The following is an 18,636-nucleotide window of genomic DNA, read 5'->3' as shown; positions in this document are numbered from 1 at the left end:
CGCTCCATGTGGAAACACAGTTTTGACGATAAATGGTCCAGACCACCTTGATTTCAACTTTCCAGGAAAAAGTCGGAGATGAGAGTGGAATAGAAGAACTTGTTGCCCCGACACGAATGACTTAAGCGATAGCTTCTTGTCATGCCACCTTTTTACATTTTCCTTGTATATTTTGTTGTTTTTGTACGCTTAAAGTCGAAATTTATCAAGTTCATTTAACTGAAGCATTCGCTTCTTCCCAGCTGCATCTAGATCAAGGTTTAACTTCTTCAATTCCCAATAAGCCTTATGCTCGAGCTCCGCAGGTAAATGACATCCCTTACCATAGACAAGTTGAAATGGGGACATCCCAAGCGGAGTCTTGTATGCTGTTCTATAAGCCCAAACAGCTTCATCGAGCTTCAAAGACTAATCTTTCCTTGACGGACAAACAACTTTCTCTAGAATGCACTTGATCTTTCTATTAGACACTTCAGCTTGACCATTGGTCTGTGGATGATAGGCAGTAGCAATGCGATGATTCACATTGTAGCGTTGCATCATAGAAGTGAACTTACGATTGCAGAAATACGACCCTTTATCACTTATGATAACTCGTGGCGTTCTAAACCTTGTGAATATCTGCTTATGAAGAGAACTCAACACTACCTTTCCATCATTAGTCGGTAGAGCTTTGACTTCTACCCATTTCGAGACATAATCGATTGCCAGCAAGATGTACTGATTATTGCAGGATGAGATAAATGGTCCCATGAAATTGATCCCCCAAACACCGAAGACCTCAACTTCAAGTAGCATATTTAAAGGCATCTCATCCTTTCTGGAAAGATTCCCAACTCTTTGGCAATGATCACACCTTAAAATGAACTGATGTGCATCCTTAAACAACGTATGCTAGAAAAACCTGCTTGAAGAATATGAGTTGTTGTCTTTTCACCACCATAATGTCCACCATAAGTTGTGGAATGAAAGTCTCGTAATATCCCCTCCGTCTCACAGAATGGGATACATCTCCTGATAATCTGGTCAGCTCCCTGTCTAAACAAATATGGTCCATCCCACATGTACCACTTCACCTCATGCAGAAACTTCTTCTTTTGAGCCGCATTCATATTAGGAGGAATTATATTGCTAACAAGATAGTTCATAATGTCTGCGAACCATGGCTCTTCCTCCTGAATTGCGAACAACTGCTCATCAGGAAAAGATTCATTGATCAATGTCTTATCATGTGAAGTAGAATCAGGATTCTCCAATCTAGAGAGATGGTCAGCTACTTGATTTTCAGTACCTTTTCGATCATTGATCTCTAACTCGAATTCATGTAGTAAGAGAACCCAACGAATAAGTCTAGGCTTCGAATCCTTCTTTGAGACCAGATAGCGGATGGCAGCATGATCAGTGAACACTGTCACCTTTGTCCCAAGTAGATAAGATCGAATTTTTTTGAAACTATAAACTATAGCCAAGAGCTCTTTCTCAGTAGTGGTGTAGTTCAGTTGGGCTCCATTTAGCGTCTTACTAGCATAGTAGACCACATGAAAGATATTATTCTTTCGCTGCCCAAGAATTGCTCCCAGTGTATAATCATTTGCATCACACATCATCTCAAAAGGTTCTCTCCAATCAGGTGCCGTAATAACTGGTGTTGTGATTAAACTCTTCTTGAGAGTCTCGAATGATGCCAAACATTCATCATCAAATTTGAAAGGCATATCTTTCTCGAGCAAATTGTACAACAACTTAGATATCTTAAAGAAGTCCTTGATGAAACGCCGATAAAAATCCGCATGACCAAGAAAGCTACGGATTCTTTTCACAGAAATAGGTGGCGGGAGATTTTCAATGAGGCCCACCTTGGCTTTATCCACTTCAAGACCTTTACTAGAAACCTTATGCCCAAGAATGATGCCTTGTTGCACCATGAAGTGACATTTTTCCCAATTGAGCACCAGATTGGTCTCAACACATCTTTTGAGCACCAAACGGAGATTATTCAGGCATTCATTATACGAAGTTCCAAAGACGGAGAAGTCATCCATGAACACTTCGACATTATTTCCAATCATATCAGAGAATATAGCCATTATGCATCTCTGAAAAGTAGCAGGTGCACCACATAAGCCAAAAGAAACTCTGCGAAAAGAAAATGTGCCAAATGGACAAGTGAAAGTAGTCTTCTCTTGATCTTATGGTGCAATGCAAATCTGATTGTAGCCCGAATAGCCATCAAGAAGACAATAATACACATGACCAGCCAACCTGTCAAGCATCTAATCAATGAATGGAAGAGGGAAGTGATCCTTCCTCGTGGCTTTATTCAACTTCCTATAGTCCATGCATATCCTCCAACCTGTGACTGTTCGAGTGGGGATGAGCTCGTTCTTCTCATTTACGACCATAATAATACTTCCTTTCTTAGGTACACATTGTATGGGGCTCACCCAAGAACTGTCATAAATAGAATATATGATTCCTGCATCCAGCCATTTTAGAATTTCTTTCTTTACCACTTCTTTCATGATAGGATTAAGCCTTCGCTGTTGCTCAACAGTCGGCTTGCTACTTTCCTCTAGCAGAATTTTATGCATGCAGTACGAAGGGCTGATCCCTTTTATATCTGCTATAGTCCATCTAATAGCCGATTTGAATTCTCTTAGAATCCTCAAGAGCTTGTCCTCTTCACTACCTGAAAGGTCAGATGTAATAATAACAGGCAAGGTAGATGCATCACCTAAAAAAGCTTACCTCAAGTGTTCAGGCAATGGTTTAAGCTCCAAAGTAGGTGCTTCCTCAATAGATGGTTTGAGCTTTCTCTCAGCATTCCTAAGATCAGTATTTCCAAGAGAATCAAATGGCATGTCTAGCTTCCGTTTCCAAGGAGAAGCATTTAGATATTGTAACTGCTCATTGCCTTCATCATCTTCACTGTCAAAATCCCCCAATAAGGCTTTTTCTAAGGCATCAGACCTTGGCACATGATCAAGTCATGAAGTAACTACAGAATCGACCAAATCCACCTTTAAGCACTCCTCATCTTCCATAAGGAATTTCATCGCATTGTACACATTGAATGTTACATCTTGATCTTGCACCCTCATAGTGAGTTCACCTTTTTGCACATCTATTAAGGTAGGACCTGTAGCCAAGAAAGGTCTTCCCAAGATTATAGGAATCTTCTTATCTTCCTTGAAATCCAGAATGACAAAATCTCAGAAAAGATGAGCTTGTCCACCTTTACTAGCACGTCCTCCACAATGCCTCGTGGGTATGTAATCGAACGATCAGTCAATTGTAGAGACATGTAGGTGGGCTTCGAATCATGCAAATTCAGATTTTTGAAGATAGACAACGGCATTAGATTGATGTTTGCTCCCAAATCGCAAAGGCACTTGTCAAATGACAACTTGCCAATGGTGCAAGGAATGGTGAAGCTACCTGGATCCTTAAGCTTTGGAGGTAACTTTTGTTGCAGCACGACACTGCACTCTTCCGTTAGAGCAACGATATCAAGATCATCCAGTTTTACCTTCCTTGAAAGAATACCTTTCATGAATTTCACATAACTAGGCATTTGCTCAAGAGCCTCAGCGAAAGGTATGTTGATGTGAAGTTTCTTGAACACCTCTAGAAACTTACCAAATTGCTTGTCCAGCTTTTATTTTTGCAATCGCTTAGGAAAGGGGGTGGAGGATATAGTTGTTTCTCCCCTGTATTACCCTCAGGCAAAGTGTGTTCAACCGTAGTCTTCCTTGGTTCCCCCTCTTTCTCCTTTTGCATTCCTTCTTCATCTATAACTTTAACTTCTACATCATTTGCTTTTTCAGCATCAGCAACTTTTCCAGACCTTAAGGTGACAGCTTTGACTTGCTCTTTAACTTCCTTCCTGCCTGGAACTTCAGTATCGCTGGGAAGTGTGCCAGGTTGACGATTGAGCAAAGCATTGGTTATTTGTCCAATTTGATTTTCCAAGGTCTTGATAGAAACATCCTGACTTTTGCACAACAACTTTAACTCCTTGAAATCAGCACTAGAAGGTGGAGCAGTACCTCCTTGTTGAGGATATGGTTGCCTATGAGCAAATTGCTGAGGTTGCTGGAACCCAGGTGGATTAAACTGTTTATTTGCAGCTTGCTGATATGGTTGCTGAACAACATTCTGATTATTGCTCCAGCTGAAATTGGGATGATTTCTGTTATTAAGATGACAAGTAGCGGGCACAGGCTGTTGTGGTCTCTGAAAATTGTTCACGTACTGAACAGATTCATTAGCAAGAGAATACTGATCCGTATCATGAGAGAATGCACAAAGCTCACAGACACTATCTATTTGATTTACGCCATAGTTGGTTAAAGAATCGACCTTCATAGTCAGTGCCTTAAGCTGCGCTGCAATAGATGTAGCTGCATCAACTTCTAGAATACCTGCTACCTTCCCAGGCATCATCCTTTGAGTTGGGTTTTGATACTCATTTGCAGCCATAGTTTTAATGAGATTATAGGCCTCAGTATAGCTTTTGGCCCACAAGGCGCCTCCAGAAGCTGCATCGAGCATGGGTCGAGATTGGACCCCCAAACCATTGTAGAAACTAGTGATCACCATCCAGTCAGGCATACCATGATGTGGACACTTTCTCAACATCTCCTTGTAGCACTCCCAAGCCTCGCACATAGATTCTCCTGGCTGCTGCACAAACTGAGTAAGAGCACTCCTCATAGCTGCAGTTTTGGCCATTGGAAAGAACTTCACCAGAAACTTTTGCGCAAGATCTTGCCAAGTAGTTATGGACCCAGCTTGTAAAGAATGTAACCAGTCCTTAGCTTTGTCCCTCAGAGAGAATGGGAAAAGCCTCAGCTTGATAGCCTCATCAGTAACACCATTATATTTGAAAGTACCACAGATCTCGACAAAATTCCTGATATGCATATTGGGATCTTCGGTCGCAGCCCCTCCGAAAGAAACAGAATTCTGCACCATCTGAATAGTGCCCGGCTTGATTTCAAAAGTATTGGCCTCAATAGCCGGACGAATGATGCTTGACTGAATGTCATCAATTTTAGGCCGAGAAAAGTCCATAAGAGCTTGATTAGCTTGAGCTAGACGATCACCCATTGTTTCAGGTTCTTTCTTTTCACTCTCTTTATCAGAATCTTCAAAAGTTGTCTTCTCCGGAAAGTCAAGAGCTTTATATGTTTCCTCAGCTTTATCCATATTTCTATTGCGAGTGCGAGAATGTGTTTGCATAAACGCTCGCTAGAGTACCTGGAACACAACCAGAAGCCATTAGTAACAAGTCTTAATCAATGAATCCAAATGACCACTGATGACAATTACATAAACTAAACAAATTAACACCGAGTCCCCGGCAGCGGCGCCAAAAACTTGTTAGGAAAAATGCATGCGCTAAATAATTCACGCAAGTATACGCGTTCACAAGTAATAAAGAATGATTTCTAGTTCATTCCCACAGAGACTCTGATTAATTATATTTAATTAATATTTACTCGCCAATGTATGATTATTCTTCAATGCCAAGACAATAACAATCAAGATTGGTTAACTAATATTAACTACGAGAATTAAACACTTGAATTAACAATATTAACACACATGAGATCCTAACTTCATTACTACTTCATTCAATAGTTATTGTTATTAACCTTAGCATATAATGGTGATGATATTAATCGAACAACATGAAACTGATAATCGCCAACTTTTATTGTACGAATACCATTCTACCAAGCATCCACAATTAAGATAGAAGTTGAATAGGCATCAATTATGTTGAGACCCTATATGTCTACAGAATTTGACAACATAATGATTTAAGCACAAGTTATTAATGATGATTACACAAGGTAAGTAAAATGGCTAGAGTTACCCACTAATCATGCATACAACACATGAACCTATGCTAGCATGGCAAGTTCTAAATCTCAAGATCCACTGTCGCTTCACAAGAGATTAACAGGCTATCTTACATGTTCGCGACGCATATAAGATGAATAAGCACAACCTATACTAGATATCATATAATCACCACATACCAAGGTATTAAACAATTAACTAAAGAATTTGTTAGGTCCCAATTTGTTTGTAGAAGGGGGGGTTGAATGCAAACAATACCGTTTAGTCGAATAAAATGCGGAATAAAATTGTGAAACAAAATTCAAGTTAAATAAAACTTTTATTAAACTTGAAAGGTGTTACAACTACGGTATCGGTTACAAGGGATTAATCTCAAATCAATTATTACAAATTTAGAATAAATTCGACATGAACTTTTTCTATTTTTGTAATTAAAAGATCAAATGCTAAAAGCGATTTGAGATTAAGTTCTAGGGATTTTAATCCGCTAGATTGATACACAAGAACAAGATAAGTATTTCTAGTTGATTGGATATAACTTTACAATCTAGAAATTGATCTTGAAGTTGCAGAATAGATGTAATATTTTTCTGCTTCTTTTTCTCTTTTGTTCTTCTGTATGTTCTGTTTTTGCTGAGTTTTTGGATGATCTTTTCTTCTGCTTCTTTTGTTTCTTTTTAAGTAAACAGCCGAATGCAAATGAACTGCAATGACAATCCTTTGAACCAGCATGACTTTCGGTATGACAATTGATTGTCATACCGATTGTTACATAAGTACAATTCAGATTGTCTTGCAAAGATTAATAACAGATTTTTAATCTAATAAAAATTCTAACAAGACAATTAAATGAATTAGCATGACTTTCGGTATGACTATTGATTGTCATACCGATTGTCATACTAATACAATCAGTTTGCCTTGTTTCAATTTAAATAGATTTTAAACCAATTAAAATTTTGTAATTCCTTAATATTAATTCTAAATTAATTAATCAATTTAATTCAATTAATTAATAAATTAATCCTTGCAGATATAATTTATTTTCTTAATTAAATTATATGACTTAATTAATTAATGGAGAATTAATACTAACCCTGAGCAGCAACCATTCTTCTGACAATCTTCTGAAAGTCACTGAGACTTATGAATCAATTCCGTCACTTCAATGCTGACACTCGATGTACTGTCTGGTTCATGAGTGACTAACTTTCGTGACGTTTCTTCATGTCTTGACTTTGTTCTGATTGAATCCTTGTAATAAATGATACCTTGACGAGATCTCTGTCACTTGATTAAATCCACGATCTTGATTTATATCACTGAGGCATGATCAAATTCTTGAACTTCTTCCAGTGAATCTTCAAGTCTGCAGATGAACAATGTTTCTTTATTCTTTGACAGATGTTACTTTGTGAGATCTCTCTGATGATTGATCCACTATTTACTTATTACATTCTTATTTGAGTTGAGTTAAATACTCGAATAAACGAGTAGGCTATGACATATGCCTTTCAATCTCCCCATATTTGCTTGTTAGACAATAACAACAAATACCTAGAGGATAACTCAACTAACAAATAAGAAAAAGATATAAACAGTAATGTAAAGTAAATAGCAGAAAAGTTCTGGATTATATTTAACATTTTCCAGATTCCAAATGAAATTTACAAGTGAATACAAGATAGATGTTCCTCTAGCCTGAACATATAACTACATTAGTCTATCTTGATTCATAACGCTCTAATCATATTACATTGAGTTTTGAGCTAATTGACTTTAGTTGTCTTCTCTTCTGACTTCACCTTCTTCTAAATCTTGAAGCAATTCCTTGTCAAAGACACGATCTTTTTCTGAAGTGAAGCTTGCAGGTCTGACTGGTTGAACTCCAACTGACTTCAACTTATTCTTGAGTTGATTGTACCTTTTAACATTCTTTTCACAGTAAGCTTGAATCAAGTCAGCAGCTTGAGTCTTCAACATGGATGAATATCCAGCAGTTCTCAAATGATGTTCCATCCAGACCAGATGCTTAGCTGAGTAGTCTTTAAGAGATTGTACATCTAGCTGACAGATTTGAAGACAATCAGACTTAAAGAATCTCACCTGATGAGGATTGTTGACCACTTGAGGACTAGCCCTGCTGGCAAACTCTTTAAGCCTTTCCCGAAGAACTTCATTCAATTCTGAGCTTCTTTTGACTTTGTTTAAAAGAACCCAAATCTCTGACAACGAACGATTCTCAAATAGATGAAGTGACACCTTGAATGATCCTTCACTCTGACAGTATACAAAAATGCTCATCTCATTTAGGGATCTATCAAAAGCAGCTGTGATCCTTGAGACTTCAGTCTTGATAGCATTCATGTACATGTCATTGTTAGGATTTGAGATTTCCAGCTTGTCAAGAAGATGTAAGAACTGCCTATCATTGTTAGTGCATAGCTCATATCGAGTACTCTCCTAGCTTCATCCCACTTTTCACCAATCTTTAGTCTGACATCTCTTCTCCTTTCTTGAGCTTTAATGTCATGAAGACGTTGCTTTTGAAGAGTTTCTGTTCTTTGTATGTCTTTTCTCCTGTCAATGATCTGTGAGACCTTCTTGAGTTCAGCTTCTTTTCTTTGCATCTCTGACTGCTATTTCTGAAATTCTTTCTCAAACCTAGGATCCACTGTATCTTCTTCTTCCCAATCTTCAAAATCACTTTCTTCTTCAGCTTCAAATAACCCATCTTTATCTTCCTGAACTGGTTCAGTGGGAATGTCAAAAATATCGAAGTCATCCTGTTCTCCACTGTAGTAGGCATCATCAGCCTTTCCTTTATCTCCAGTAGAAGTATCTTTTTCTTTCCCTTTGGTACTACTCCCTTTCTTCTCCCCCTTAGTTGAGGGATCCTCTGCTGACTTTCCTTTGAAACCTCCACCACTTCCAGAGCCTGATCCTCCACCAGACGGTCCTTCAAAATAAGCTCTTTGTTCTTCATTAGGGCAATGAGAATTCTTGATCATGTAATATAAGTGCTTCATCCCTTCATTTAGATGTTCCATGCCCGTCTCTATCTTTAGAAATCTTGAGTTGTCCAGTGAATGATTCATCTCAACGAGGTCTTCAAGAGAAGTCATTCTTGTATGTAGGGAGCAGAAGTTGGATATGTCATCAGCTGATAAATTTGGAGTGTCCTGAATAGAATTGAGCTTTGGTATTACAGTAGTCTTTAAATCTGAGATGTCATTCCTTATGATTGCAAGCTGATTGTTGACAGAGGTGGAAGAAGAAGACTGTTCAACCACTTGTGCTTTAAATGCTTGAGCTTCAGCTTGACTTTTAGCAAGTTCTTCTTTCAGGGCAGCAATCTGAGCTAACAGGTTGACAGTATCAGTGTCTGTGTGTGCTCTCACCTGAAGTTCACTCGTGTTTGGTTCACTCATCTCACGTGCATGTATTTCTCTCAATATGATTGCTCGTGAGGAGTCTTCCAGTTGCTGTTCTTGTGTACCTGCATTAAAAATCACCCTAGCCTCTTCAAGAGAGGTCAGTGGTGGTGCAATGGGAATTCGCGAGTCCCGATCCTCAGTCAATACTATCAAATCTTTTGGAATAGATGTCTGAATTGCTTCAGGGATAGATTGACCGAGTTGCCCTCCACTTTCTCCAGATAAATCTGCGAGTGGAGAATCCCATAAGGGAGCCAGAGGTGTTGGATCTGGGAGGGGAGAAAATGACTCTATTAAAGATGGCGGAGAGTCAGATTTTCCCTCTGAAGCATGTGACTGCTCTTCTGCCGTAACTATGGCAGGCACTGTAACCGACTCTACGTGCACTCCTCGCTGTGTGTCCTGAGTATGATCTGGGGAAGTGTATGGTTCCATTGTGAGTAATGGAATTGTGCTTGACTCAGTACAAGATGCCATGGCCCTATGGCGAATTTCAATAGATGCATCCTGTTGAGAGAATGCCTCTAGTAACTGTTCATTGGCCATTTCAAAGTCCATGTCCTGTTGGGAGGACAAGGATGGGCTTTCAGATGCCTCAGAATAGGTTTTTCTTTTCTTAGGAGGAGGCAGAGCTGAGGGTTCACTCATATTTGACAATGTACTACTTCCTAGTAATCTCCTGGGTAACATTTTAGACAGTGGGGGAGAGGTTGAGATAGAATGAGACTCTGTGTTTGGCTCTATGACCTGGGATTGAAGCTGTGGTTCTACAACTTCATGGTCAGCCCTATCAACCACTGAGGGTCTTACAACAGAAGTAGGAAGAGAGTGAGAGTGAGGAGTTACTACCTGTAATGGAAGAGCCTGGGTGGCTTGAACCACTGGAGGTTGAGGTTGCTGTTCATGGCCGGGAAGATTAAAAATAGGTAAGGGAATATAATTGGCCATGAAAGCATATACAAGTACTGGAACTTGCATAAATTTGAAGGTTGTGTCTTGGCGAGTGTAAATCTTTTTGCTAACTGGTGGGGGTTCGGTTACAGCAGAGTTAGCAAAAAGTGCTTTGTGTTCAGGGGTGAGTAGATGATCTGCTATAAGCATAAGAAAACGAGCATAGTAACATGATACTTTACGATTTGTAGAATGATCACGTAAAGCAGAAGTTAGACGTCTCAAGAGAATGGGAAAAAGTAGTTTGCCAAAATTGATCCTTTGATTGAAAACAACCGCAAGACCAATATACTGCAGGGTGGAAGTAATGTTATGAAAATTAGATTTTGTGCAGTTGGCAAACACTTTGGAAAGTGTATCGAAGAATATATCCCATTCAGACACCAAATTTGATTTAGAAAGTTTGGTTAAATTGATCACCCCCTGATAGTGAATAGCATTGAAAAAATTTGTGATATCATTTTCAGAGGGTAAATTACAGAAATTGTCTAGTGGAAAATTTAACGCTCGATTGACGACTGTTTCATCAACTACATACTGTGTGTTTGCGATGGTGAATGAAAAAGATTTTGAATCATCGGCCATAGTAGAAGTTGTGCAAATCAGTCTAAGTAGATCGACGTTTAAAATCACATTTGATTTAATAGCAGAGCTAACAATCGAATGGTCATTTAAAAATCTAATCCATGGCTTAAATTTTTCAACATCACATTTTTCCGGATTAAAATAACCAACCTGATTATGCGCGACAATTTGGAAATTGAGAGCCATTTTATAAAATAATAATAAGACACAAGCTTTTCAGAATTTTAAGAATAATATTAAGAAAATTCGAATTAATTAAATTAATTTAATAATTCGAATTAAATTAATTATAATCGAAAAATTTAGACAGAAATGTATCTCGTTAAAATTCTTAACTCACAAACACAGTTTTGACAAACCAAAAGACACAAATCAGAAATTAAAATTAAAATAAAAGGTTCAAATTCAATAACACAACTGGAATTTGAAGGGGCAAACTGATTTTTATTTGTTTTTGCGTTTTTTTTTTTTTTATAATAAGTTAAATTTAAGAAAAATTCAACAGCATCTCTTTATATATATACTTGTATGTATATATCACAAAGTGATGATTTTGTGTGCTGAGTAAAAACTCGAGCAAGGAAGAAGACAGATTGTTGGTTTGGTTCGAAGAGAGAGAAGAGAGAAAAATTAGGGAGAAAAAACTGTTCAAAATTTTTGAAATGAACTGTTATGTTGAAATGGTTTAAAACAAAACAGCAAAAGCCTTTATATAACAGCTGGTATGACAATCCGGGATTGTCATACCGATTGTCATACCAGGCAAAAAGAAGGAAAAGAAATAACAGAATAAATATTAAAATTATAACTGGTATGACAATCTGATAGTCATACCGATTGTCATACCAGTATAATAATAAAATGAAAATAATTATCTATATGGTTTATAACTGGCAAGACAATCCAATAGTCATACCGATTGTCTTGCCAGTATAAAACTATACTGAAGAACATAATTAACATAATTTACACTTAAATGACTTTCAGCAAGACAATTTCAATTGTCTTGCCGATTGTCATACCAGCAATAAACACAGAATTAATATGAAAATAAGTATATATATATATATAAGTACTGAAATGATTTTCAGCAAGACAATTCAATTGTCTTGCCGATTGTCATTGCAGTAGAAAACAAAATAAAATAAAATAAATGGAACAGACTTCTATTTGAATACTGAAACTATATTACAAGATAGTAAAACTGAAATAAACACTTAAAATTTTTACAGAAACAAAGATAATATATCAGAATTTATTATTTTTATTCCAAAAATAGATTTCTATTGAATTTTAGCAAATAAAATTCATAGAAAGATATTTTTAGAGGAAATAAAATATTCTGAGATATTTTAAATTAACAAATAGGGAAAATAAAAATAGATAAGATAATATATATTACATAGAAATAAGCAAGAAATATGATAAAATGATAAAATAAATTTGCAGATGAATTTTTCATTTATGAAAAATTCATTTGTAAATTCATTCAAGAACAGATTCCAGATATTAACTAAATTAATCACTAAAACTATTCAACATGCCCAATTTACCAACTAATCCGGTAAATGTGGATTCGTCAAGTGGTTTAGTGAAAATATCTGCTATTTGTTCTTCTGTTGGAACAAAAAATAGTTCAACAGTACCATTCATGACGTGCTCTCTAATAAAATGATACCTGATGTCAATGTGCTTTGTCCTCGAGTGCTGCACAGGGTTGTTGGTGATGGCTATTGCACTTGTGTTGTCACATAAAATAGGAATCTTGTTCAATACAGAGCCATAGTCTCGTAGTTGGTTCCTAATCCACAAGATCTGAGCACAGCAGCTTCCAGCAGCAATATATTCAGCCTCGGCCGTTGAGTTGGAAACTGTTTGCTGTTTCTTGCTGTACCATGAGACTAGCCTGCTTCCTAGGAATTGACAACTTCCTGAGGTGCTTTTCCTATCAACAACACTTCCTGCATAATCTGAATCTGTATATCCGACAAGGTTAAAACCAGATTCTTTAGGGTACCAAATACCTAGATTTGGTGTTCCCTTAAGATATCTTAAGATTCGTTTAACAGCAACGAGATGAATATCTCTAGGATCCGCTTGGAACCTTGCACATAAACATGTAGCATATATAATATCTGGTCTACTTGCAGTAAGATAGAGTAACGAGCCAATCATACCTCTGTAGCTTGTGACATCTACCTTAATGGAGTTTTCACATGGTCCAAGCTTGACAGCTGTAGTTGATGGAGTCCTTGCTGATGCAGAATCCTCTAGATTGTACTTTTTGAGGAGTTCCTTGAGATACTTGGACTGACAAATAAATGTTCCATCTAACCTTTGATTTACTTGTAATCCAAGAAAGAATTTCAGCTCTCCCATCATGCTCATTTCAAACTTGCTGTGCATTAACTTAGCAAATCTCTTACAGAGATTATCATTAGTAGACCCAAATATTATATCATCCACATAGACTTGGACTAATATAGTATCATTCTTATGTTTTTTTGAAAAGAGAGTTTTGTCTATGACACCTCTAATAAAGCTATTTTCAATAAGAAATTCAGAGAGAGTGTCATACCATTTTCTTGGAGACTGTTTTAGCCCATAGATAGCCTTGAAAAGAAAGAAGACAAAATCCATATGATCTGGATCTTCAAAACCAGGAGGTTGCTCTACATATACCTCTTCATCCAGCTTTCCATTCAGAAAGGCGCTCTTGACATCCATTTGATAAACTTTAAAGTTTGAAAATGCTGCGAATGCCAGAAATATCCTGATGGCCTCAAGTCTAGCCACTGGAGCATAGGTTTCATCATAATCAATACCTTCAGCTTGAGAATACCCTTTAGCTACCAGTCTTGCCTTGTTTCTTGTAACCACACCATCTTCATCTAGTTTATTCCTGAATACCCACCTAGTACCAACAGCTTTCTTGTGTACAGGCCTAGGTACCAGTTTCCAGACTTGTTGACTTTCAAACTGATTGAGTTCATCTTGCATAGCAATCACCCAATCTGGATCAGTCAGTGCTTCTTCAATTTTCTTAGGTTCCATCTCAGAAAGAAATCCTGAGAACAGACACTCATTTTGAGTAGCACGTCTAGTTCTGACTCCAACATCTGGATCACCAATAATCAACTCAAAAGGGTGAGCTTTATTCCAGACAGTCTGTCTTGGAAGATTTGATCTTGATGATTCGCCTTGAAATTCATTGTGATGTTGTGTCCTACTAGATGATCCTTCAGCATCTCCCCCTGAGTTGTTGCCATGTTGACTTGAAGATTCTCCGTCAGTAGCAGTGGTATCTCCATTGTTGCCAGAGTTTCCATCACTATTACCTTGAGTATCATCAGGATTAACAGGTTCTTCACCAGCAACAACCTCAGGTTCTTGACCATGTTCTGACTCTGAATCTGACGTATCATCAAACTTCAGTTTCTCAGAAGGATCTTCAGTTTGGATACTAGGGAGTTTAGTGTCATCAAATGTAACATTGACACTTTCAGTTACTTTGTGTTGATCAATGATATACACTCTATATGATCTTCTTCCATATCCAACAAAAATACCCTCATATGCCTTTGCCTCGAACTTACCACGACGATCATCTCCATCCTTGAGCACGAAGCATCTGGCACCAAATACATGAAAGTATTTGATAGAAGGTTTCTGTTCATTCAAAATCTCATAAGGAGTTTTCATGAAGTCTTTGTTGATTAGAGTTCGATTCTGAGTATAACATGCAGTATTGACAGCTTCAGCCCAAAAGTACATTGGAAGACCTGATTCATTTAACATCGTTCTTGCAGCTTCAATCAATGTACGATTCTTCCTTTCTACCACTCCATTTTGCTGAGGGGTTCTAGGAGCTGAAAATTGTCTGGTAATCCCTTTGTCTGTACAGAATCCATTGAGAAGTGCATTCTTGAATTCTGTTCCATTATCTGACCTTATTGCTCTAACAGGGACGTTAGAATCTAACTCAATCATCTTGATATGATCAATCACAACTTGTGGTGTTTCATCCTTAGAGTGAAGAAATAAAACCCACGTATACTTGGAATAGTCATCAACTATCACAAGACAGTAACACTTCTTTGACATAGAAAGGATATTAACTGGATCAAATAAATCCATGTGCAATAATTGCAGAACACCAGTTATGGAAGATGTGTCAGTGCCTTTGTGACTTGCTTTCTTTGACTTTCCTTTCTGGCAAGCCTCACATAGTCCTTCTGGAGAGAATTCCAGCTGAGGCAGACCTCTTACCAATTCTCTTTTGACAAGAGAATTCATTGTTTTGAAATTGAGATGGGAAAGTCTCTTGTGCCATAGCCAACTCTCATCTGACGATGCCTTTGCATAGAAACAATTGACTTCAAGATTGCTTCCAGAGTTCATGTCAGCTACGAACAGATTTCCTTTCCGGATTCCCATTAAGGAGGGTTTTTCACTTTTCTTGTGCAGAATCTGACACTTCAGCTTGTCGAATAAAACATTGTAGCCGTTGTCACAGAACTGACTAATGCTAAGCAGATTGTGTTCAAGTCCTTGCACAAGATATACATTTTCAATGATAACATTTCCAGCTTGCAAACAGCCATATCCCTCCGTTAAACCTTTGCTGTTATCTCCAAAGGTAACCACTGGGCCAGCTTTCTCAACCACATTTGATAGCAGGGCTCTATCTCCGGTCATATGTCTTGACGATCCGCTGTCAAGAATCCACACTACCGGTTGTACCTGTTTAATGCCCTCTTTTCTTGACGATGAGGTGCTTGCATCACTAGCCATGAGGGCAAGATTCCCAACTTCTTCATCTTCACTGTCAGTATCATCCCAGCTTCTTCCCTTTTCCAGGTACGCCCTTTCAGATTTACTCTTCTGATTAGAATCGTAAGAGTTCTTCCTTGCTTGTTTTGGCTTCCTGCATTCTGTGGCAAAGTGTCCCAACTCATTACAGTTGAAGCATCGAATGGTGCTTCGATCAACCATCCCTGTTTTATACCCACCACTGCTGGTGTTAGAGGATGAAGATCCACCTTTCTGGAATCTGTTGTAGTTGGACTTGTACTTGAACTTGGGATTCCTTTTGAATCTGACATTTGAGAATCTCTTGACAATCAGGGCCATTGACTCATCCTCCAATTGCTCCAGTTCTTCCAAGGAATAATAATCATCTCCTGATTGATTTGTAGTAGGAGAATCAAATTCTACTACTATCATATTATCTTCAACCTTGGAAGACTGTACCATTCTATCTGACTGTTGAGATTGTTGTTGATATAGTGGTTGTTGTTGCTGTTCATCAGCTACTAGAGCAGTAGACGTGCTGACCACTCTTCCTTTCCCGTAAACTTCCTTCTGCTGAATCTGCTCCAACTCATAAGTCTTTAACACACCATAGAGCCTTTCCAAAGAAATCTCACTCAGATCTCTTGCTTCTCTTATGGCAGTGATTCTATGTTCGAGATGAGTTGGCAGTGTCAAAAGGAACTTTTTGTTGACCTCCCTGATGGAATAGTATTTACCATTAATGTTCAGGTTGTTGATCAATGCATTGTACCTCTCAAACACTTCAGTGATTCCTTCTCCTGGATTGGATTTAAAGTATTCATACTCAGAGGTTAGGATTTCTAGTTTGTTCTCCCTAACTTCCTCTGTGCCTTCATTAATAATCTCAATAGTTTCCCAGATATGTTTGGAATCTTTACAATTCATCACATGTCTATTCATTAGGGGATTAAGGGAATCTACTAAGATTAATTGAAGGCTAGCATCCAGGGAAGCTTCTTCTATTTCAGCAGGAGAGAAGTCCTCAGGATCCTTCACATAAGTTCTCGCTTTGGTGATCACCACATCATTTTCTATTACCTCTGGTTCAATAACCATAGGTATTTTTGGACCCTTCTTCAACACTTGCAAATATTTGGGATTAGCAACCTGTAAAAACAGTAGCATCTTCTTCTTCCACATAACATAATTTTCTTTATCGAAAAGTGGAATTTTAACGGTTCCAACTTTTTGTGTAGTCATTATGAATTTTTTGAGTGAATAAAAAATTCAAGAAGTGAAAGAAACACAAAAGTCTAGGATCTAGATTTGTACGTTAATCAGAAGGCTCTGATACCAATTGTTAGGTCCCAATTTGTTTGTAGAAGGGGGGGTTGAATGTAAACAATACCGTTTAGTCGAATAAAATGCGGAATAAAATTGTGAAACAAAATTCAAGTTAAATAAAACTTTTATTAAACTTGAAAGGTGTTACAACTACGGTATCGGTTACAAGGGATTAATCTCAAATCAATTATTACAAATTTAGAATAAATTCGACATGAACTTTTTCTATTTTTGTAATTAAAAGATCAAATGCTAAAAGCGATTTGAGATTAAGTTCTAGGGATTTTAATCCGCTAGATTGATACACAAGAACAAGATAAGTATTTCTAGTTGATTGGATATAACTTTACAATCTAGAAATTGATCTTGAAGTTGCAGAATAGTGTAATATTTTTCTGCTTCTTTTTCTCTTTTGTTCTTCTGTATGTTCTGTTTTTGCTGAGTTTTTGGATGATCTTTTCTTCTGCTTCTTTTGTTTCTTTTTAAGTAAACAGCCGAATGCAAATGAACTGCAATGACAATCCTTTGAACCAGCATGACTTTCGGTATGACAATTGATTGTCATACCGATTGTTACATAAGTACAATTCAGATTGTCTTGCAAAGATTAATAACAGATTTTTAATCTAATAAAAATTCTAACAAGACAATTAAATGAATTAGCATGACTTTCGGTATGACTATTGATTGTCATACCGATTGTCATACTAATACAATCAGTTTACCTTGTTTCAATTTAAATAGATTTTAAACCAATTAAAATTCTGTAATTCCTTAATATTAATTCTAAATTAATTAATCAATTTAATTCAATTAATTAATAAATTAATCCTTGCAGATATAATTTATTTTCTTAATTAAATTATATGACTTAATTAATTAATGGAGAATTAATACTAACCCTGAGCAGCAACCATTCTTCTGACAATCTTCTGAAAGTCACTGAGACTTATGAATCAATTCTGTCACTTCAATGCTGACACTCGATGTACTGTCTGGTTCATGAGTGACTAACTTTCGTGACGTTTCTTCATGTCTTGACTTTGTTGTTCTGATTGAATCCTTGTAATAAATGAAACCTTGACGAGATCTCTGTCACTTGATTAAATCCACGATCTTGATTTATATCACTGAGGCATGATCAAATTCTTGAACTTCTTCCAGTGAATCTTCAAGTCTGCAGATGAACAATGTTTCTTTATTCTTTGACAGATGTTACTTTGTGAGATCTCTCTGATGATTGATCCACTATTTACTTATTACATTCTTATTTGAGTAGAGTTAAATACTCGAATAAACGAGTAGGCTATGACATATGCCTTTCAGAATTCTATAGTAAATCCGCTAGAATCCCTTGATCACGATTAGCCCATAATAGAACTCATCGTCACCATGGGTTCATATGAAAGCATGATAATAACACAACGATATAAGGCTAAAAAATACTTAATAACTAATGAAGTACATTACAAGAGTATTAAGGTTCAAAGCATAAAGAAAACTAGCATCCACTGTTACAACGAATTAAAAGAATCACAAGATAAACTATTGATTCCTCTTCTTCGTTGTTGCATGCTAAAACGGTCTTCTCAATCTTCTTACCTTTTATCTTGTTGAAGAAAACGTCTTCCCATAAGGTTTATATAAGAGTCCAGGAGTCACCGCGCCAACA

At 37.2% G+C, this 18,636-nt stretch overlaps 1 non-coding gene across 1 annotated transcript; it reads left to right on the top strand.

Moving 5' to 3' along the window:
• The first annotated feature begins 4,612 nt into the window (after positions 1-4,612).
• Positions 4,613-4,719, top strand: LOC141694322 (small nucleolar RNA R71). Its single transcript, XR_012563640.1, has one exon. It is a non-coding gene; the product is annotated as a small nucleolar RNA R71 (small nucleolar RNA).
• The last annotated feature ends 13,917 nt before the right edge of the window (positions 4,720-18,636 follow it).

This window comes from Apium graveolens, chromosome 10 (genome assembly GCF_009905375.1).
Source record: "Apium graveolens cultivar Ventura chromosome 10, ASM990537v1, whole genome shotgun sequence".
Classification (NCBI taxonomy): Eukaryota; Viridiplantae; Streptophyta; class Magnoliopsida; order Apiales; family Apiaceae; genus Apium; species Apium graveolens.
Note: the sequence above shows the minus strand (reverse complement) of the source record. Positions and strands in the feature narration are given on the sequence as shown.